Source organism: Nelumbo lutea, chromosome 8, assembly GCF_056320005.1.
Source record: "Nelumbo lutea isolate HS-2025 chromosome 8, American lotus-T2T, whole genome shotgun sequence".
Lineage (NCBI taxonomy): Eukaryota > Viridiplantae > Streptophyta > Magnoliopsida > Proteales > Nelumbonaceae > Nelumbo > Nelumbo lutea.
Window position 1 is genome coordinate 56,103,517 of NC_142691.1, and position 22,791 is coordinate 56,126,307.

The 22,791-nt window shown below is 40.5% G+C and overlaps 1 pseudogene across 9 annotated transcripts; it reads left to right on the forward strand.

Annotated features, from left to right (window-relative positions):
• The first annotated feature begins 1,077 nt into the window (after window positions 1-1,077).
• LOC148844311 (putative pentatricopeptide repeat-containing protein At5g37570 pseudogene) lies at window positions 1,078-21,817 on the forward strand (annotated as a pseudogene). 9 transcript variants are annotated; one of them, XR_016103404.1, is made up of 4 exons: window positions 1,297-1,812; window positions 15,471-17,715; window positions 18,642-18,811; window positions 21,418-21,817. The product of XR_016103404.1 is annotated as a putative pentatricopeptide repeat-containing protein At5g37570 pseudogene, transcript variant X4 (transcript). The 9 variants fall into 9 exon arrangements; XR_016103400.1 differs by having other exon boundaries at window positions 21,289-21,774; XR_016103406.1 differs by having other exon boundaries at window positions 1,319-1,812; window positions 15,474-17,715.
• Window positions 21,818-22,791: the final 974 nt, after the last annotated feature.

Here is a 22,791-nt window from a genome sequence, read left to right on the forward strand (position 1 = left end):
TTATTTTTTTGTTTTATTAGTCAAGTGTTTGCCAAACCAGGAATTTCTTGGCATTGGCTTTTTATATCTTCCATTTAGTTTCTTTCTAAGTGGCCTTGGAGCTGGGTTAGAGAACATTGATGCTTATATTGATAAAGTAATTTTTATTTTATTTTCATGTTTTGTTACTCAGGCATGTGCCAAATTAGGATCATTTTCTTGACATTTTCTCTTTATTTTATTGTTGGTTGAATTTAAATTCAAATTTTTAGTTTCGAGATAAGGCCTTCTTTGGTGATCTTGACTTGTGGTTCTAGCACCTCTGTATTGTCCCCAATTATCTACAAAGATTTGTAGAAATGTTCCCCAATCCCATTAAGAGTAACCTTGTTTATTTGGCCTACACCCAACAATACTATCCTTGTCAATGCTTTACTTCACACATGGTCAAAAGAAATATTTTATTCTTTATGGAAGTGTTCAGAGATTATTGATCATCTAATTCTATATCACTAATTTTATAGTTGTTTTTTTTTTTGAAGAAAAGGTAAATTATAAAGGCCCCCTATTTACTTTAGTTTTCGACAAAAACCCCCTTCGCCAGTGTTTCATCAGTTAATTTTGAAGAAAATTTTCATTCAACTGTTTATTTTTAATCCCCAAACTACCCTTTCATATTTATTTGAACGATGATAAGACATCACTAACCATATCACTATGGATTCAAGTGACCAGGACAATGATTGATTTGTTCAATTATCTTCAATTGGTATTTTTTTGTCATAGAAATCCACATGATTAGTGATCTTGTTGGTTGTGCTAGCAAGATCACCCTATTCTGCTGCTTGTGTGGGTAACCAGTGGTGAATGTTGAAGGTGAATGGTGAACTGGGTCAAGTTGGCAAAGATTCATTTGGCAAAGATTCTATTTCAAGGGTTCTTATTGACCAAACCATTCTCCCTCCAAATGGACTTGATCCATGTGTAACTGGGTCAAATTGACCTCATTAATCAGTCTAAAATTACTCAAAACCCGAAAATACCCCAATCTATACTTTTAATTAAAAAGATTATATTTTGACCAATCCTATTAACCCATACAGATGAGACCGCCAAAGCCCATCTCTACTCTTGACCCTCCTTAAATCCAAGAAATGACAAAATTACCTCTTCAAAGTACCCAAAATTATGAAAATATTCTTAGGGTAACTGTCCCTGCTCAACATCTCACATCCGATAGTGCCTGGAAACACCCACATATCCTAACCGTGTATTAAAAACATGGACAAGCCGTACATTGTTATCTTATTATACATGGGAGATGTTACCAATAAACGGTGGGATGTGGCTGAGGTCGGTAGCGGATCCAATTCTGATGCTGCCTCTATCTGTTTTGCGTTTAACCTGATACACTGCCGCCGCTGCAACTTCCGGCAGTGGTGGTGTTTTCTTCCCCGTCTTCCTCTCTCTTTTCCAAACCCTTACTATTTCTCCTCTTTTCGCCTTCCCGGCTCTCTCTGCATCGCTCACCTTTCCCCTGTTTTCTGCTCCTCCACCGAACAAACGCCATAGCACACCACTGTTACAACTCCACCTCCGGCGCTCTCACTCCATTCCATTGATCCTTTCTCGTTTAGATCCCTTCTCCTGGCCGCACCTCTCTCTTTCTGACACACTTCTCCGCCGTACGAATCCCACGGGCGGCACCCCCGTTCTGGTGTCTCCGCCTGTAACTAAGACCGAGGGCCATTGTCCTCACCATTGGAAGACCGAGGACCTTCATTCTGGTGTCTCCAGTAGATATCCTCTATTGCAACGACTGCCGCATCCCTGGTAAGCCTCTCTTTTTTCTTTTTCTGGTCAGTTAAAACCTCAGATACCCATTGCAGCAGGTTTCAGTTCTGTCGTTCAGTGTTAACCATGCAATCTATTACTGTTATTGTTTGGCGAAGAAGCTTTACTGTTCGGGTGTCGTTCAGGGATTCTGACTTGATTAACAGGCATGCATTTATCTTCTGTAACAAATATGAGGGGTTAGTCACAGTATGGGGATTTCATCCTGTTGCATGGGGCCGAGGGCAAGGTAACTCCGCTTCTTTGGCTGAGGCCGATGTGTCCAACCTGAGAGCAAGAGAGTACACGTCAGAGGTCTTGGGTGTTATCCTAGGGCGGAGACTCCGGCGGTCAAGTTAGTCAAGCATATGAGAGGGGTCAAATCAGGTTTGAGATGAGGGCTCAGATGGGATCATTCGAGAGGTAGTAAGCAGGAGAGCAAGATTGATCGAGATGGATTACCTTGAGATAGACACCCCTATTTATACTTGACCTTGCCTTGGAGTAGTTGGAGGTGGTTAGCGGTGGGTGGCTAGGATTGCATCAGGCCGATGCCACATAGCGCCATCCTAGGCTTTGCCATATGTGCCTTAATCACTTGCCCCCCCCTCTCGAGGCCATAGTGGACGAGGTCAAGTGGCATGCTAATCGAAGACCTTGGCTTCGATTGAAGAGAGTGTCACGATGTCCCTTAAAGGCGTTGGATGGTGCGTCAAGTGAAGGCCTCGACTTTGACCAAAGAGAGTGTCACTTGGTCATCCTGTGGCAGTTGCTTCGTTGTTGACTCCACCTCTTAGGAGAATTATGGAGGGTTGAGGGTGCGAAGCCATGCCCAGTATGGGCGTGAGGCATCCGCATTCATCGGCCGTGTTCCTCACGGGTGTCGTCTTGGATCCGTACACGGGATGGGCGTTGGCTTTGACTGGTTGTGGTTGTGTGTGAGGCGGGCGACAGGTTGATTGGTCGTGGCTGTGTGCAAGATGGGCAACGTGTCGGTTGACCGCGGCTGTACGCGAGATGGGTGACAAGTCAGTTGGTCGTGGCTTAATGCGAGATGGGTGACGGGTCGCTCGGGTTGGGCTACTTTTGACCTGGAGTTGGCAGGCAAACCGGCTAACTCGCTCGGCGTCGTTTCACATTCCTGAGGTTGACGCCACGTGGCATGTGTTGATTTAAGCTGTCAGGTCGGCGGCTTCGCGGCCGTTGGATTGAAGTGATTTGAGCTATACGTTTTCCTTTAAATAGGGTTGTTGGTTGAGGCAGCCCCCCACCATTTGCTCGCTTGTGTTTGATCTTCCAGAGACCTTGGCCATCAATCTAGGCCTTCTTCTTCAAACCCAACTAGCTAGGTAAAGTCCTTCTCTTTCAACCATGTCATATTCTGATTCCGGTCTCGAGTGCTACGATCTCCCACATGTTGGAGGGACCCTATCCCTCCTCTCGTCTCTAAGCTCTTGAATTGTTACAACCTTTCCCTCAGTCAGTTAGCCCTCAATGCCGTTAGGACTATCATAGCTGTGTTTAGGGGTGATCATTTCAGCTAGGCCCAGCCTGACCCGAAAAATCCGGGCTTGGGCCTAGGCTTTTTGTTGAGGCCTGACTTGGGCCCGGGCCTGCAAAATTTATTGTTGGGCTTGGGTCTAATTTTTAGGCCTAGCCCGGATATTTATAAACAATATATATCTTTATGTATATATGTTATTTAAAATTCTTTGATAATTGATGTTTTATATATAAAATAGAGATTAATAGAGATTTGTAGGAGATTAAAGATTTTAATCCTATTGTCTTAGACCTTACCAAATTCTATTTTAATATTTAATGAAATATAGAAATTACTAAATCCTAATCGTCTCAGCTCTCTCTCTCTCTCACCAATTTCACAAAAGCACCGCCACGCCCAATCTCTCTCTTTCACCAAAAGACGAATCTTGTAGTGATGAAGACTCCATTGATGAAGATAAATCTGAAGTTTAGAGTGGTAGCAAGTTTTGGGTAAAATTGAAACCATTTTCAATATTCTATTACTTATTTATTTACATTAATTTGAGCTATTTTTTCTTAGTTTGCTAATATCTTTTTATTTCACTTTTTATTTGTAGGAGTTGAATGGAAGATGGAGCCCCCTTATAGATGTTTAAAGTTGTTTTGTGGATATTACATGACAATGGATTGTTATTTTTTGATAGATATTATAGGTTCTAGGTTGATTTTTTGTTGATAGAAGAATTTGTTTGTTAAAATTATCATTTTTAGCATACTAATGACCAATTGAAACTTATAAATTACAAGCTATAATTATTTAATTTCTTTTATGTTAGAAGTTTTTATCTTGATATTAAGTTTAAAGTTTCTTATAGGTTACTATAAAAGTACAATTGTTTAATTTTGGAATTGAAATACAATAATTAGGCCTAGAAACTTGGTCTAGCCCGGCCCGGGCCCGGGCCCATGCCTGGGCTTATATTTTTAGGCCCATAATGCGGGTTGGGCCGGGCCCAGGCCTAGCCTAAGCCCGTTGTTATGAAGGCAAAGCTCGTCCCGGCCCGGCCCGACCCATGATCACCCCTAGTTGTGTTGGTGATGGCTCACCTTCGAGGTGTGCACGGGACTGTGAATATCTTCTGGTGCATGTTCACCTTGAGGAAGCGCCTTGTCGGGGATAGTTTATTCTACTTTCAGGGCCGACAGGGTAGAGTGGTGGACAACCTGTCGTCCATCCACAATTGGAAGAAGAAGTACTTCTTCATATCTTGTCTGGAGGGTTGGCCTTTCAGGTATGATTGGGGGAAGCTGGATCTCATGGCCGAGAGGATACAACCATATAATAACAACGACGCTGACATGATGACCCGGATTCAGCTGTCGGGGACGATTCATGCTGAGCCCTAGGTGGCGGAGGATGGCTTGGTGTGGGCTGGTCTCAACCCTACCCGTCTTGGTAGGGGCACTCCTCCTGTTGGTTGTACACGTCACCTTTTCTTTTTACTTTACTTGCATGCTAACATGCCTTGTGGTGCTTTGCAGAGATGGAGGGCGGCATTAAAGACAAGATTATGCAAATGGCCGAGTCCAACAAGAGGACTTTGGGTGGAGGGTCGTCGAGGAAGTCTACACCAAAGGAATCTGTTGCTGTGATGGAATACCTCGAGCAAAGGCTCTCGTTGAGGCCCATAGGAGGAAGGAGCCCACTCCGAAGAGACTAGCCGAGGCCATCCAACCTCTGAGGGGAAAAAGATTGGCGATGAGGGAGCGATCAGCCGAGGGCGTTGCCGGGGGCTCGCACTAGTCAGGGCCCCATTCTTCAGACCATCGCGACGACATGCCACTGCCGGCACAACACATCTTCCTACCTCATTGGAGCGTTCGAGAAGGCGACACATTGAGCACCCCAGGGGTCGGTCGAGCCCTGGTGACTGGGATGGTCCCGACTGGGGATAAGCAGTCCTGGAGCCAGGTGAGCATCTAGGGTGTCCGGGACACCCTGTTAGATCACTTGGCTGAGGTGAGACTCTCTTTCCTTCCATAGTCATTCTTTTTCTTCACTTTTCTTTATCTGGCGGTCGTTTCTTCCTTGCAAACGTCTTTAATTGCCGTTGGCCTATGTGGCAAGGTTGAGGTCCTCCTGCAACAACTTAGGACCTTGTCGGAGGAGAATGATCCGCTGCAACGTTAGCTAGCTGAGGCTTCGCACGCAGTGTGTAAGGAGCATGATTGTTGAAAGGAGATGGAGGCCGAGGTCTTGGCCAAGAGGGAGCAACTACAGGCTGCCTAGGCCTCTTTGAGTGAGGCTGAGGAGAAACTAAAGGAGGCCAAGGAGAAGCTCGAGCCGCTGAGAAGAAAGCATAAGAGGCCTTGGCCCGGGCTATGGATGAATGGAAGACCATTGAGGCTTATCAGGATGAAATGGCCAAGTTTGCTGTCATCTCCTATTTGGAGGGCATCGAAGACGCCAAGGCCCAAGTGCTGGTGCTGCAGCCTGACTTTGACGTTAGCCAGTTGGGAGTCCAGCTTGATCTGGTGACTGAGGCGACGGGGCCAGCTAAGATGGTGCAACCATCCGAGGGACATGCTGGCGATGAGCAGCCTGCTCAAACAGGGCTGGGAACTCTTCCGTGAAGTCTCCTTTTTTTGCTTTTGCTTGCTTATTATTTTTTGTAAGGGGCTTGGCCTTTTCCAATCGAGGCCGTTTTTTTGTAAAGCTCAAAATGATATACAAATGAATGAATGAACAAAATTTTTTGTCCAACTTGTGCCTTTTTTCTTTTTCTTTTTCTTTGCATTTTCTTTTTTGTTGTGCTAGGGGCCAATGCCCCCCTCCAATAGGTCACAAGTAGCGAAAAATTTGTTGTCTTTTACTTAGCCATTGGCTTAGGACTTTAAGGTAAGGAAGTTAGGCCGAGGTAGAGTTTTGCCGCCGAGGGCTCGAGGCCCTTTCCTTAGCGGGAAGGAAAGGGAGGCGAATGCCCTAGTCCAACTAGCCTACTCTTCTCTCTTACTAAGGTAATTAGGCTGAGGTCGATCTTCGCCATCGAGGGTTTGAGGCCCCTTTCCTTAGCGAGAAGGAAAGTGAGGCGAATGCCTAAACTCTCCTAGCCAACCAAGGTAGTTAGGCCGATGCCGAGCTCTGTCGTCGAGGGTTTAGGGTCCCTTTCCTTTGCGAGAAGGAAAGGGAGGCGAATGCCTTAGCTCTCCTGGCTTAGCATACCTTGGAGGCTTAGTGAATGGATTCACGTGTAGCCAAGGCCTAGCTAGTGGTGTCTGACCTAGGTCGCGGAGTGCTTTTGCCTCAGCGAAGTAACGTTGCCTGTTTTAGTGTGTTTGTTCATTCTAGTTTGCACTAGGTAGTGGGCTAACGTCGGCCTTGGTTCTGTAAATCAAGTTGAACGGGGTCTTACCCATGGCTGTTCGAGGTGTCGTTTGGTAGGCCCATAGGACGCTGTATAGCTCGTCGGCCCAAAGACCCTTGGCTTTATCCAATATTGTCTTTAGTCCCTCTAGGATGGTTTTGTTGGTGACCTCAGATAGGCCATTGGTTTGGGGGTAGCTTATCGAGGTGTATTGTTGCTTGATGCCGAGGCTTGCGCACCATTCGCTGAACCTAGCGTCATCGAACTGTTTGCCGTTGTCAGTGATGAGCATGTGGGGGATGCCGAAGTGGCAGATGACATTTTTGCAGAAGACGTTTTGGATCATTTTTGCCGTGATGGTCGCCAAGGGCTTGGCTTCGAGCACAACATAGTAGCCAACCTGCTGTCGGACTCTCCTCCCTTCATCCTTGTTAGAGGGGAGTTGCTCCATGCTATAGATAGGTGAGGATAGGGTCCATCTAACAGGACTCGGCTTGGACTGGAGGAGGGCAAGTAATATAATTCATCGCTTGTCGAGATCTGTTTCCTTTCACTATGTTCGGGCAGTCATTGTGTCAGGAAATAAATGATTTCTAAAGGGGCTATGTATCTATTAGTGTGTGTGTATAGACAAAGTAAATGAATAAATAAATAAGAAATAAGGATAAAAAAGAGAAAGAATAATAAATGAAAAAAGGGGGTATGAAAATAAAGTAAAAAGGGAGAGGAATAATAATAATGACATATATGCGTAAATAATAAATGTTTTTTAATATAAACTAAAAATAAAAATATAATATATAAAAAATAAATAAAATAATAAAAATATGTAATAATAATAAAAAGGTGATAAAACCAAAAACATAATAAAATAAATAATAATTCAACAACTAAATAAAATAAATAAGTAGATAAATGTTAGTAAAAAGGGTTTTCTTGCGTAAGGATAATCTTATTTTGTCTTCTTGCTGGTGCTTTAGATTCTTATTTTACATTGATTAAGAATCATGCATTTGTGTTGTGCTTCTTCTGTTCTTTCGAACCCTTGTGTGGGCCCCATCTATTATAAATGGGAGAGGAGTGTCTGATCCCTTTCCTCTCTCATCCGAGTCTTACCCAGGCTGATTCAGCCAATGCCTCGGGTTTGGAGTCACTAATAAACAAAACGATTTTTTGTATAATTTACGAAGGTTCCATCACCTTCATTGCACTTGAATGATGGTTGGCAATTCCAATTCAGCCTAAGTGAGCTGCTTCCCAGTGCCACAGCTGGGTTGATTGATTACAAGTTTGGTTTAAAGTTCCTTGGTTATAGCAAATATATGCATATCTGGCAAAAAGCCAAAGAATGATATATTTCAGCTTCTGTAGCTGCTTGGTCCCCTATTTTCAATGGGCTTCCAAATTACTGGTCTTTATCAAGCATTGATGAAGAGCAAGGAAGAATTAACTGTTTTTTTTTTTTTGAATTTCAAGTAGTAATACATATCAATTGCAACAATCCAAAATCAGTGCAATATATTTTAAAACCTCATACCCAAACCCAGGAAAATCTGAAGTACAGAAACCCTAAAAGACAAGACATTTGAGTAAACCACTTACAGAACATATCATGAAATCTGGAAAACCCAAATGAACAGTAACTCCCTCAACTGGAAAAAAAACCATATCTTGTCTGCTCTTGCCTCTTGCCACAGGTGTCGATGCATAGACAAAACCCCTAGGCCCTCGATCGCTACAACTCCAAATTGAATTTTCAACCCTATTTTAAAAGCAAGAGTAGGGAGATACAGCAAAATTGAAATGGCAGTTCGTGAGAGAAAATCAAATAGTAGAGTTAATTATACCTTTTTTTGAAGTTCAACAAAGAAAAAAACAGTAATGCAAGTATGCAACTAGGAGATGAACAAACACCTTGAGAGTTTTGCATGCTTGAATTTAGTGCTTGAAGCACTTTGGACCTTGTTGGTGGAATGAAAGGAAAGGGAAGAGAGGTAAAGTTTGTGGCAATCTCAAAGTGGAGAAAATCTCTGAAAGTGGAAGCTGACTTTCTGTTTCAGGAGATGGGAACCAAGGGACGCCCTAGTTTGAAGATAATAGAAACGAAGATGGCAACATTTTTGATAGAAGGTTCAGAGATGGTAGAATGGCTCAAGGACTTTATGGCTGAGGCTGCAGAAAAGAAAAGAAACCAAGTTGGAAGAAAAATTATACATTAACAGGAAGAAGGTATGTACCGGAGTGTAAAAGGAATGCCAAAGGGAAGAAGCAAATGGTTTGCTTCCCTAAAGGTAAAAACAGTAAAGGGTGGCAAAGGGTTGCAGGTTGCAGCAGATTTTAATGCTATTCTTGACCATTGGAAGACAGGAAATCAGGAGGTTAAAGAAGTCAAAGTAGCAGAAACTCCCTCTAAGCCCCTTGGCAGGAATTCTCTGCTATGGTACACAGCCCTTGGCAGGAATTCTCTGCTATGGTACACAGAACAACCAACCCCAACTGTCACTATTAACGAGGAAAAAATATTGGGAAAGAAGTTGCTGATCTTTTGCAGTGTAAGTTGAGACTCAAAACTCAGAAGCACCTTTATACTAACTCCCTTTGATGGTATTAAAGCAGTGTTCAACCCTATTGATAATGTGGTAGAAAGTGCAGCTTTGGATTTTCAAGAAGTGTGGGGTCTTTTAGTGTGTTTAAGTGGACTCCTTCCTCTAATTCTAGGAAATTTTCCGTTGAAGATGGGTCGGTGGTTCGGGTGATTGGATTTTCTTTTCATCTTTAGAACCATGTGGTGCCTGTTTTGGTGGTGAATTTAGGGGAGATCATCAATCAGGAACACTTATATTGAGTGGAGTTAAACCAGAGGAGATTCTCAGGAAGGTGGCTTTCTATGTGGACAGCTTGTTTATTCCGGTGTGGCTGGTTTCCTCCATTGAAGCAGCAATGTGGAAGGAGGGTAGAAAGGAAGGAGATGAGAGGGTTGAAACACAGGTGCCACATGGAAGTTTGGGACCAGAGGACCAACGGTCAGTTAGAAATTTCACAAAAATGGATAAGCAAACTTCATTAGGTTCTTCGAAGGTTTTGGCAAGTATGGCAAGTCAAAGACGCGTGCATCAAGAAATTGGAGTGGCGCCTACTGTAACCTATGCTCAGGTGGCTATGGATGGTGCCAAAAGAGGGGTTTCGAATGGTTTAAACAGCCCGTCTGAGCCCCACTTTAAAAGAAAGGGATAAAGAAGGGTGAACTGTCGGGTCAAACCATAAGGGGGGCTAACTTAAAGGGTCAGATGCCGGTTCAAGATGAGGCCACTGGGTAGGGGTGATCATTTCAGCCCACCCCAGCCCGGAAATTCTGACGGGGAGGAAGTATCATCTGATTCTGAAGAGGATACTTTTAGCCTTGGAAATGTGGAGTTGCGGTAGGCGAAGGATATTTTTGAAGAAGATAGTTTAAGCACAGAGATGCTGTTCTTAGAGGATGTTGCGTTTGATTCCTTAGCAGAGGTTCAGGAGGATTTCTCCCAAGTTTGTACATCACCAAGAGGTGCAGTAAAGTTAGCAGAAGTTACAGAGGAATTGCAGAGTACACCTAACCCAACAAGTGATCCCTTTCCAGAGGTGCAATCCTTTCGTGCTAGTGACTTATAGGAACAGATATCACTCCGGCCATTGGACATAGAGTCAATGGTTGGGGGACAACACTTTAAGGTGGATTTAGATGCTATGTTTAACATAGTGTCAGTTGAACCTGGTTCACTGGGACTTAAGTTCCCTTGCCCATTCACTCCTCACCCAATTGCCCAGGCATAGTTTTGAAGGCGCCAAGGCGAGGCTAGGCAACATGGGCGATGGATTTTTTTTTTCAAGTAGAAAAACATATGTCCTATCCCTAGGTTCCATAACCATATTTCCTTTATCTTCCATAATTTTCATAAGAAAAGTATAAACTTCATGTTAAAGTATTGAACATTTTCATGAGAAGAAAAAGAAGAAAGAAAAGAAAACTCAAAAAATATAGGGGATGAACCCTTATAAGAAAATAAGAAAGGAAAAAGTGAAAAAATGTGTTGATTAGACAAAATTTCAAGTTCTTCCTTACTTATTGGTTCAGGTTTTGAAGTATGTGAGGGTTCAATACAGCAGTTAGCAATGTCTGTGTTGATTAAACCCTAACAAATAAGAAAATAATAAAAAGAAATTAGTATATAAGCAGACAAAATGAATATTCTAGTTTAATAATGTCTATTTGATAATTATAATCTCCAAAAATTACAAATTTGAAAGTATTTTATAACTCAATATACAGAACTGCTTGGTGATTAAGTGAGGCAAGACTCCAAGGTTGCCTTGTCACCTAGGCGTGCTTGACAACTATGGGTCCAGGCATGTTTGTCAATTTGGTTTTGGGTACTAATGTGGGTTCTGTGCCTAGAACAGGTATCCCATCGTCCCAACTGGAAGGAATGGCCACTGGTGGGATCTCTGAGAAAGTGGGTAGTGGTTGCGTAGGAGAAGAGGGAGAATTACCATTGGAAAAAGAAGCAGGAGGAATGAGAGAATTTGGGGTCAAATCTGTGCTCTTCTTGAGGAGTACGAGCATCAAGAGGTGGTGGAAAACTTTGGAAAGTCCAAGGAAGTTACATATTTTGGAGAGTGTCCACTTAAATCTGAGGAAAAGGATGGGGAAGGTGACAAGATGGTTAAGAGTTGTGAAAAGGAGGAGTTATCTTTGAAAATGAAGCAAGAGGAGGAATTAGAGAGGATATGAGAACTAATATGTGCTCTCCTTGAGGAGTACAAGAAAAAAGAAGAATCTCTGGAGGGAAGTTAAAAAAGGCTGAGAAAATAAAAGTCTCTAGGAGCATCATGGAAAATCTGGGGTAGAAAACAGCCGGAGGTAAAAGAAAAGAACTGAAGTGAGAGGGTTTTGCAACTTGCTATGTAGGGAGGGCTTTGCATTTTCTTGTGTAGGAAGAGTCCGGAATTTGAAAATCCAACCCACTATGGGTTTGGGGTGGGGTATGGGTTGGGAAGTCTAGGGAGGTGAACAGGGTCTAGAATTTATAATACCCTCCCTAAATCTGTCCTGTTGCCATCCCTTTAAGGTGTTAACAAATTGATCATTCTCTATGCATTCTCAGGATGGATTTTGTTGAAAGAAAGTTGAGAAAAAATGTAAAAGTTGGGATTTTAGAAAAACTAAGTTAAAGGGCAAAATGGTCTCGTAAAATAAGAGTAGTTTGGGGTTTTAGGAATACCCATGAAGTTAAGAGCATGCTAGTGGGCCAAAGTGTTGAATTCCAAAAGTCCAAGGGGTCTTTGTTGCAAAACAAAGTTCGGGGGAGCAAAGTGTCACTGTCCCCAAAGTACAACTTCGATTTCATAGCACTGTTTGCTATGCGAAGGCATATTTAACTCTACTATTTGATTTTCTCTCACCAACAGCAACTTTAATTTTGTTGCATCTCTCTGCTCTTGCATATTAAATAGGGTTGAAATTTCGATAGGGTGTTGTAGCAATCTGGGGCCTAGGGGTCGTTGATGCATTGAGGCTGGTGGCAAGAGATACACCAAGATATGGTTTTTTTCCAGTTGAGGGGGCTGCTGTTTTTTTTTTCTTATCAGCAACACAAAATATTTCATTAATTATGAGAAAAACATGATTTTATGATCTGTTCTGTAAAGTGGTTTCCTCAAATGTTCTGTCTTTTAAGGTTTCTGTAGTTCAGATTTTGTCTTCTCAGAGTGTTCCTAGGTTTGGGCTTGAGGTTTTAAAATATATTGCACTGATTTCCAGTTGTAGCAACTGCTTATGTATTTTTACTTGAAATTAAAAAAGAAGTTAATTCTTCCTTGATCTTCAGTAATGCTTGATAAACACCAATAATTTGGAAATTCATCGCAAATAGGGGACCGAGGAGCTGCAGAAGCTGAAATATATCATGCTTTGGCTTTTCGCCATATATACATATATTTGCCATAACTAAGGAATTTTAACAAACTTGTAACCAAGCAACCCATCATTGTTTATGGCTCTACTATCACATGTAGTTACACCAGTCTTGGTGTCCTTCATGTACATTCACAGTGAGTTCCATGTTATAGAAGATGAGGAAGTTCTTGTTGAGGTGCTTTCCCCCTGTTCCTTGAAGATTATAATATGATATAACAGGCCATCATAAAGTTTCTTATGTATTTTTACTTGAAATTAAAAAAAAAAGTTAATTCTTCCTTGATCTTCAGTAATGTTTGATAAACACCAATAATTTGGAAATCCATTGCAAATAGGGGACCGAGGAGCTGCAGAAGCTGAAATATATCATGCTTTGGCTTTTCACCATATATACATATATTTGCCATAACTAAGGAATTTTAACAAACTTGTAACCAAGCAACCCATCATTGTTTATGGCTCTACTATCACATGTAGTTACACCAGTCTTGGTGTCCTTCATGTACATTCACAGTGAGTTCCATGTTATAGAAGATGAGGAAGTTCTTGTTGAGGTGCTTTCCCCCTGTTCCTTGAAGATTATAATATGATATAACAAGCCATCATAAAGTTTCTTATGTATTTTTACTTGAAATTAAAAAAAAAAGTTAATTCTTCCTTGATCTTCAGTAATGCTTGATAAACACCAATAATTTGGAAATCCATCGCAAATAGGGGACCGAGGAGCTGCAGAAGCTGAAATATATCATGCTTTGGCTTTTCGCAATATATACATATATTTGCCATAACTAAGGAATTTTAACAAACTTGTAACCAAGCAACCCATCATTGTTTATGGCTCTACTATCACATGTAGTTACACCAGTCTTGGTGTCCATGTACATTCACGGCGAGTTCCATGTTATAGAAGATGAGGAAGTTCTTGTTGAGGTGTTTTCCCCCCGTTCCTTGAAGATTATAATATGATATAACAGGCCATCATAAAGTTTCCTATACAAGCATTAATGATTGACTACACATTTAACAGGTATTTCAGATATGCTAATTGGTTTAGGGAGTGTTCTTCAATCTCCAATGTTTATGATTTTTTTTTTAAATAAAAACAACTGTAAGATCAGCAAAAATAATATGATTTTGTTGATATAGCAGTTGTTTCTGTTTTCATAAACAAAATTACATGTATTGGTGAACATCCCCTTAAATGGTAGCTCATCTTAGCATCTAGCCCAACTTAAAAACTAAGTAGGATCATCAAAGGCATGCCAATAGTGCAAAAGGATCCAGGTTGGTCCATGCAGCCAAGTGCTTATCAACCACATCCTCTTGAGGATGTCTGTAAAAATGTAGAAATCTTGCATCAGTGAAAAGACAGAAATTAATGCAATCCATTACTACAGAAACTATGGTTGCCACTAACCTGATAATACACCTCCTGCTGAATCAAATACTATGGAGATGGCAAGCAAGGGAATTACAGAAACAAATTCTATCTTTACTACCCAACTATCACTGAAATTCTCTTTTATCCTTCAGAAAAAAAAAAAAACAGCCCAGATGTTATGACCAGGGACTAGTACTGTAATGACTGTAAGAGCTGGAAAATGATAAGACAGTTTTAAACTCGTTGCAAACAAACACTTTTCTGAACCTATGTTTGATGCTCCAAATTCACTTGACACACTTGTGCCATCACAGAAAGTTTCTTTGATTCAATTTCATTATCTGGGTAAAACCAGAATGAATATTTTGTCCAACAGAAATTCCAGATAACTGGCACAGTTCTTTACTTTAAACACACTTTATTGAAGGACTGAAACCACAAGTAATTATGAAGGACCCGCATCTATGCTCACACCATACAGATTAGACAGATTAGGTAATCCCCAAAGTAGCATTAGGCCATAAGCATGGAACTCAATATCTAGAATACTCATATTCATAACAGTTATTCACTTGTAAAATACAAGAGGAAGTTACAGGGCTCCTTCAGCTCCAGCAGTCTTCACTTGATGGGTGTGTAATGCATTTGGACCAACTTACTAACTGTGGTAGAGATGGATGAAGAATGCAGGATGGTGGAGCATAATTCGCTTTGACATTATTGCAAATTTTGATATTTTTAGCAATACATACTAGTAGAAAAGTGGTTACCAAAATGGGGTGGGGGGTGGTGGATAATGTACATGAATGTGTTAAATGGCTGGACAGGATTCACATAGCAGATCCCAAATAGTCGGCATTAAAACTGAGATTAGTTGAGCTGAGATGTCTTCATTTCTTAAATTTAATCAATATTGTACTTGGTTGTTTGGATAGACTAAGGCACTGCTTTGGACAGGCAAGGGGCTTTTCTTTTGGTCCTTACCCTCTAGAGGGATAATGCATTTCTTCAGTGGTTTTATGTTGACTGACATTAGGTTGGGAAATATGATCAGATTAGACTTGAGAGTTATTAGTGATATGAGGATTCGGGTCATAGTCCTGTGTTTGTTTGTGTGATCTCAATTCTGTTTAAAAAGATAACTGATATCAAGGTTAAGAGATAGAGGATTGGAAGTGAACTGCATTTGCAATATTTCATATTGTATTATTTCACAGTATATAATAGGATTAGGTTTTTGGTGTTTCGTATAATGTATACCAAAAGGGGAATCAGAGACCACTTTTTATTTTCTTATGTTATTTTTTTTTTCAGAGAGAGTTTATATCTATCTATTAGTATAGAGTTATGCCCTTACCCAATTTCATCACATATTATCTTGGGCATAAAGAAGCTTTTATGTATATCTCGTTTATTTCAATAACTTTAATCCATCAAATACTAAATTGTTCTTTGTTGCGTTTTTCAATTTCAGCAGAATGTTGTTACAATGGACATCTTGAAATTCAGGCAGTTTGGACCCACTAGCATTGGCAAAGTTTGACCAGTCTAGGTCATTGTCATAACTATTTAATCTCTACTCTCTATTCTCTTTATTGTTCTATTGCCCCTTCTCCTTGCAAAAATGGCATCACTTTATCAAATTGTTTGAATGCCATTTGTTCATTCACGGGGTTGAAGATGGAAGCTATATCAATTGCATACAGAGGGAAAGACCATCCTGGTTCTTGAAGAAGCTGTCTTTGAAGTTAAAAGAATTAAAAAAAAAAAGAACAGAAAAGAACTATTACTTACCAGGAAAAAATACATCATTCATGTTAAACAAGTGAAACTCTAAACTTGTAATTGCAGCTCTCTATCTATGCTAATTATTCCTGTCCCATTGTATGTTAGATTCCAGTTCTACCCCATCATGCATTCATATTCCAAAGTCTAAACTGTTTTGGTTGAAAACTCAAGAAAACGCTAATTGCTTTCAAACAAGAAAAGTGTCATGAAAGAAAGATCCCACAAGAACCACAAAAACAATAAAGTAGACAGAGCCGCATCTCTGCTAAAGACATGCACCTCTCTTTCTCAGCTCAAACAGATTCATGCTCACATGATCCGAACTTGTCTCCATCAAAACAACTCCTTGGCTTGTACTATTGTTTCTCTGTACACTAGTCTCTCTTTGCCTCACTATATCTACCGTGTTTTCTCCTCTGTTTCCCACCCAAGCCTCTCCCTCTTCAATCACACCATTAAGGCTTTTTCTAAGGTTCCATCACTTTGCATTCATTCAGTCCATCTTTACCTCCAAATGATCCAAAATCAATTCAAACCTGATAATTTCACATATCCATTTCTCCTGAACTCTTGTGCTACTCTGTCAGCACTTGATCTAGGGGTTGAAATCCATGGACGTGTTATCAAAACTGGGTTTCTATCATATGTTCCAGTTTCGAATGCATTGATTGACATGTATGGTAAATGCAACATGTTAAATCATTCATACTGCACATTCAATGAAATGCCCAAAAGAGATGTTGTGTCTTGCAATGCTCTTTTAGGAGCCCATGCAAAGCTTGGGGAAGACATGGGAGGTGCAGAAAGAGTGTTCAATCAGATGCCAGAAAGAAATGTAATATCCTGGAATGCAATGATTGTTGGGTACATTAATGCTGGAGATTTGGATTCAGCAAGGAGAGTTTTTGATGAGATGCCTGAAAGGAATGTGGTTTCTTGGACAACAATGCTAGTAGGATATACAAAGAATGGTTTGGTAAATTCAGCTCGAGTTCTCTTTGATGCAATGCCAGAGCGGAATTTGGTTTCTTGGACAGCAATGATTACGGGGTATGCACAGAATGGACAGCCCAGTGAAGCTCTAGCACTCTTTTGTAGAATGGAAAGGGCAAGGATGAAGCCAGATGCTGTAACAATGACTGGTGTAATCTCTGCATCTGCACAGATAGGAGGCATAGAGCTAGCAAATTGGGTTGGATCTTATGTGGATCAAATAGGCATTGAGCGAAATGAGAGAGTTCTCACTGCATTAGTTGATATGCATGCAAAGTGTGGAAACATGAAAGAAGCTTGTCGAATATTTGAGGAGATTCTTTGTCCTGATGTCTTTTCCTACAGTGCGCTCATAACAGGCCTTGCTTCTCATGGACATGGAATCAAAGCTCTAGGGGTTTTTCGTAGAATGCAAATGCATAACATTGAACCAGATTACATCACATTTATCGGGGTATTAACTGCCTGTAGCCATACAGGGCTCGTTGAAGATGGATTAAAATTTTGGGAAAGCATGGTAAAAGATTACAGGATTGAGCCAGGTGCTGATCACTATGCTTGCATTGTTGATATGCTTGGACGTGCTGGGCAACTTGATGAAGCCTATGAATTGGTCAAGAGGATGCCAATGGGTCCACATCCAGGAGCTTTGGGTTCTCTTCTAGCAGCATGTAGAACATACGGCAATGTTGAAATTGCAGAAAGTGTTGCCAAGCAGCTCTTCAAGTTGGAACCTGATAATACTGGGAATTATGTGCTTCTTGCCAGTATATATGCTTCAAATGAGCAGTGGGATGAGGCCACAAGGGTCCGGACACTGATGAAGGAAATAGGGGTGAATAAGCTTCGTGGATGCAGTTGGGTTGAGGTTAATAACAAGGGTCTTGGTTTTCAAGCAAAGGGTTGATCTACAAATATAAAGTCTTGTCACTCAAAACGTAAGTACTAAGCCTTTCCTGTTGCTATTTCATTTGACTAATTCTGAATTATTATTTTTTGATTGATAACAGAAAACTTTTATTAATAGAAAGATTAAACAGGAGGATACAATGGGAGGGAAGGGTAAGATCTCTTAACCCTCCCTAAAGGTTACTTCATATTACAAAGCTGCCCAGAAAAGGCAAGCTCTTCCCACCCCTTGCTTAGTCAAAGAATCTGCCAGGGAATTAGCACACCTTTTAGTCCACTGAAACTGAACTTCCATATTTTGAGTCAAATGTTTAATTTTCTTTTTCTCATTTAAGTATTTCCACAAACTGAAGTCTTCCTTCTGCAGCCACCTAATAATCAGACTCAAGTCACCTTCCAATAGGCCCCGAATACATTGCAATAATTTGACCTTCTTCACCCCTGAAGGCTCCACCTAAACCTTAAGGACCTGGGTTTCCCTCGCTGCTTCCATCAAAGTTCAACTTAGTGTAGCTCAAGGGTGGAGGAACCCAAACTGGAGAAGGGGTAGATTTCAGGGGAGCTAACCAAGCCATTTTTTTCCAATTCTTAATGACATCTCCTGCTTTGTAATCTGCAAAAAGCTGCAAGGTCTTAACCCAATGAGCCACTCTAATGGAAATTACTTCAATGATAGCTTCCTTATTTCTTTCTTTTTCAAGGAATATTCTTTGATTTCTTTCCAATTCTTAATGATATCTCCTGCTATCTAATCTGCAAAAAACTGCAAGGTCTTAACCCAATGAGCCACTCTAATGGAAATTACTTCAATGATAGCTTCCTTATTTCTTTCTTTTTCAAGGAATATTCTTTGATTTCTTTCCTCCCACACTGTCCAACATATTGCTGCTCTTACACATCTCCACAGAAATTTACCTCTCTTTTTTAACCCTCTCACTAGTGTCGTGTTAAACAGGCTCTGCACAGTTGGAGGAGAGGACCACCTGCAACCAAAGAGAGAACAGAAGCACCAGATTTCTAAAACAAAAGGACAGGAAACCATTAAGTGGTAGCAGCTCTCACCATTCTCCTTGCATAGGATGCACCAGTGTGGGGACAAACACCAATTTGGCCTTTTCCTTTGAAGTAAGTCGCAACTGTTAAACTTTTCCAAGAAAGCTTCTCAGCAGAAAACACCCACTCTGGGAGGAATTGATCTACCCCAAATTTCCAGGACTGAGAAAGGGTGCCCTAAAACTGGTTGGGACTGGTTAACACTTTGGAAAAGGAAGAGCAAGTAAAGACACCCGAAGGGGAAGGAACCCAAATCCTATTATCCCTACTAGAGGGATCGAAAACCACCTCTTCTAGGATCTTAAGCAAATCGGAAATGGAGTTCAACTTAGAGTCTCTAAGAGCCCTTCTAAATTTGTTTGCATTGTAATTTTTTGTTCATGGCATTTGGTTGTTAACTGCTTCCTTTGATTGTTGTTCTTTTGTTTTTCATTAAGAGAATTCTTAATTTGTTTACTCATCATTTAGCTAATTTGTCTTTCCAGCTAGGGGTGAGTGGAGAAATTCAGTTCCCTGATTTTGGTTTCATTGGTGGTTGGAGTTCTTTACTTTAAGAAATTTATTAGAACTCAAGAAAAGAATAGTACAACAAGTTCTTAGAAATAACACCCAATACAGCAAAGAATCCCACACCCAACTAACATTAGGCCCAAAACAAATGATGTCTATTCACTCCTTGTTTAGCTAACCCATCCGCCGAACCATTAGCAAACCTCCTAACACATCTTAAGTGGACTTGCATATGTCTTGACAGCATCTTGAACCACCTGAGTTCATTTCTGAATTGCCATAATACCTCTTCTCTCTTTTTTCAGCCAGCCAATGACTATTTTTGAATCTCCTTCCATTATCAATCTTGTAATCCCCATTTCCTTGGCTTTTTGCACCCCAACAATAGCTTCCAAGAGCTCAGCTCTCACTGAATCACCCTGTTCAATAGGCCTGGAAAACAAGGCACAAGTGATCCCACTCCCATTCCTAATTGCTCCTCCAATTCCAGATGGAACTGGTGATGCAGTAGGGCTTGAACAAACTATCACGAGAGAGAGAGAGAGATCCCAAGGAATCACTCCAAGGGGTCTTGGAATCACTCTAGGGTTTGTAGGAACCACTCCATACAGCAAACTTGCTCTAAAGAAATCTTCATTCATTAGATTCAAAAGGAAGAGAATACATCTATTTATAGAGTGACTTGTGTGGTCCGGAATACTGTTCACTATAATTACAAAAATACCAGTCATTGTCTTGTGCATCAAGAAACACAATAACTTTCTATCTACTGATGCAAATAAACTGAAAATTGAAAGACAAGCCCTACTAAACTAGAGGAACAAAATGTTATTGTGCAGGCCCACACAGGGCTAGTTAAAATGACGAAAATACCCATATTGTCCAAATATACAATAATATAGAAAATTTAAGAAAATTCCAAATTTGATTCTTCAACTCCTGCATTACCTGGATTACCAAAGCTACTTCCATTGAAGTTAAGTTTCATCCAACCTTCGCTTGGGGGAGACCAAACCTCCAAGACCTCCAGTTTTGGAAAAAGTCCTCCACTGAGAAATCTGAGAAGTCAGAGAATAGATTCAAAGTCCTTACCTAATGAGCAACTCTAAATGTAATAGTTTCCAAGATTACTTCCCTGTTTCTTTCTTTATCCTCAAAGATTCTTAAGTTCTTTTCCTCCCAAACAGTCCACACGATTGCTGCTCTAGCACACTTCCACAAAATTCTGCCTCTTCTTTTGGTGCATCTCAAGAAGGATGGGTTAAAGAGACTTTCCAAACTAACAGGAGGGATCTACCTGCAACCAAAGAGAGGGCAGAACCATTCCTGAATACAACAAGCAATGAGAGATATTTTGCCTTCCACTTTGCCAACCTCATCTCCACTCTTTCTATAAGAGGTTTCCAAATGTTAAGAGATGTTGATTTAGCCCCAACCAGGAAACCCGAATGCAAAAAGGCAGGTCCCCAATCTGACATTCCAATTTCCAAGTGGATACCTTATCAAGTAATGATATTGCCGATGCATAAACAAGAGCAGGGGTGACATGGACAAGTTTGTTGAGGGGGCACTTAGGCCAGAGGTGAACTTGTAACACAATAATCAAATATATGTATTGTTGGAAATGTCAGCCTTGGATGTTGTATTAGTTTATTGACTTCACTTCTCTATAGTAAGGGGTCCCATAAAAAATTAATAAAATTGCATGTTTATCAGGTGTTAGGCATTTCTCTAACCTCACTCAACATTACCAGAAAGATCACTTTTGACTGGAGACTGGTTGCCTTTTCTTTGAATGAGAACCGGCTGACGGAAGCATGAAAATGTTTATCTAAAGTGTATTCAACAATTGACATTTGTAAAATAAAGAGTTTAAAAGTAATATTTTTCCATAATAATTTTATAAGTGTCAATTTTATTATTTGTGCAATTTTTATGCTGAAGTAATTAATAATTGAATGGTAGGTCCAAGAAACCCAAACCCAAGTTCCATGGTCCAAATATGAGTGCTGATTCATTTCTCATTTTACTCTGAACAGAGTCTAGTATTTTGGGCATATCTTTCTTTACAAATGTCAAAATTCGGTGATTCTTGAGGCTAAGGACAACTAAGAGATAGAGTTACATTTCATCTGTTGATAGATTTCTCTAAATCAATCTCTATCTAGGCGAAAATTGGGGGATAAGACGTGGATCCGGGCTGAGCAGATTGAGGAGCTTGGCAGTACAATAAAAAGGAAAAATCTAACCTAAAAGGGGGACGATTTTCAGAGGTTATTTGGCATTATTTTCTCATTCTTTCACAAAGGAGAAGAGGGGAGAATGACGTCAAAGCACGACTAAAACTTCAACAAGGCTAGGGAGGATCTTGATCGATGAGTTTTACTTGTTATTTTACTTTGATTCCTTGAGAGATTTCAATGTTTATTTTTGTTCTTGAGATATTTCTTCTATTATTTTGATAAACCCTGAAGTTATATTCTTCAATTTCCATATAAGATTAGTCATACTCTTTTTATGTGCAATTTGCTAGAAAATAATTGATTGGGTAGATTTATTTTATGGGTTGATCTTTGACTGCAATACTATCAGTTTGATATATTGTCGTTCTTGGGTAGCTTGTAAGAATAGATCATTATGTTCTCCATCGAAAATTAATTCTCTCAGAACAAATACTTTTGTTCTTATCGTTGGTTTCAAAGTTATATTTTCCGATTGTTTGCTTGGGATGTGAAACTTGCAATTGAGTGATAAATAAGAATCAAAGTTGAGACTAGTTAAAGCAAATCGATCAAGTGAATCTCGAAACCTTGTTCATCACAATACTACTTTAATCATCGTTACCTTTATTCAAATGTTTTTGCTCTTCTTTTTTATTTTTAGAAAATCAATTTTCTAGGTTATTCACTCTGAGCGATAACTCCTTTTGTTGGTTTAATCAACTTCTCTATGGATTTGACACCCAAAGTTATGCTTCAACGACCGCTTAGCCAAGGGTAATAATTTTGGACGAGACACCGGCCACCATATTGTGGACAATGTACAAAGAAAAGGAAGACACACTCAGTCACACTGGAAGAGTAGAGTCACTAAAAAGAGAATGTCTAAAGGTCCTTGATTTTGCAAGGTTGTCTGCAAGTGAGTTCCACTCTCTTGGAATCCATGTGAGAGTTGCATCCACATCACCCTAAGGGTCTCTGACCTCAGCCAGATAATGGGCCAGCTTCTAAGGGTCCCCATCTTTCTCTCCTAGCCACTTAATTGTGTTTTCATGTCACTTTCAATGGCTATGCTTGTAAGGTCCAAGTCTTTAGCAATTCAAATACCTGTGAGGGGTGCCAGGACTTCAGACTTAGTGGAATTTGCTATCCCTATTGGACCACTGAAGGCCCAATGAATGTTTCCATCCTTCTTTCTGATCACACCACCAATGACGGCCATCCCTGGGTTTCCTAAAGCATTACCATCAAAGTTTAGCATCAATCCCTCTCTTGGAGGGGTGAATTGACGGGACTGTCAAAGTGCAAGGATAAGAGTAGAGG